Raw genomic sequence first — 428 nt, forward strand, 5'->3', positions numbered from 1 at the left:
CTGAGTAACTGTTAGTTTATCTCTGAATAACTGTTAGTTCAACTCTGAGTAAATGTTAGTTCAACTCTGAGTAACTGTTAGTTTAACTCTGAGTAACTGTTAGTTTATCTCTGAATAACTGTTAGTTCAACTCTGAGTAAATGTTAGTTCAACTCTGAGTAACTGTTATTTTAACTTTGAGTATCTCTTAGTTTAACTCTGAGTAACTGTTAGTTTTACTCTGAGTAACTGTTAGTTTTACTCTGAGTAACTGTTAGTTTAGTTCAAGTCTGGGTAACTGTTAGTTAGACTCTGAGTAACTGTTAGTTCAACTCTGAGTAACTGTTAGTTCAACTCTGAGTAACTGTTAGTTTAACTCTAACTGTTAGTTTAGTTCAAGTCTGAGTAACTGTTAGTTTAGACTCTGAGTAACTGTTAGTTCAACTCTG

The 428-nt window shown here is 32.9% G+C and overlaps 1 protein-coding gene across 1 annotated transcript in view; it reads right to left on the reverse strand.

Annotated features, from left to right (window-relative positions):
• si:dkey-165a24.9 (psychosine receptor) overlaps positions 1–428 on the reverse strand; it is a 5,617-nt gene that overhangs the window by 4,056 nt on the left and 1,133 nt on the right. The gene's annotated exons all lie outside the window — the stretch shown is intronic.

This window comes from Austrofundulus limnaeus, unplaced genomic scaffold (assembly GCF_001266775.1).
Source record: "Austrofundulus limnaeus strain Quisiro unplaced genomic scaffold, Austrofundulus_limnaeus-1.0 Scaffold283, whole genome shotgun sequence".
NCBI lineage: Eukaryota > Metazoa > Chordata > Actinopteri > Cyprinodontiformes > Rivulidae > Austrofundulus > Austrofundulus limnaeus.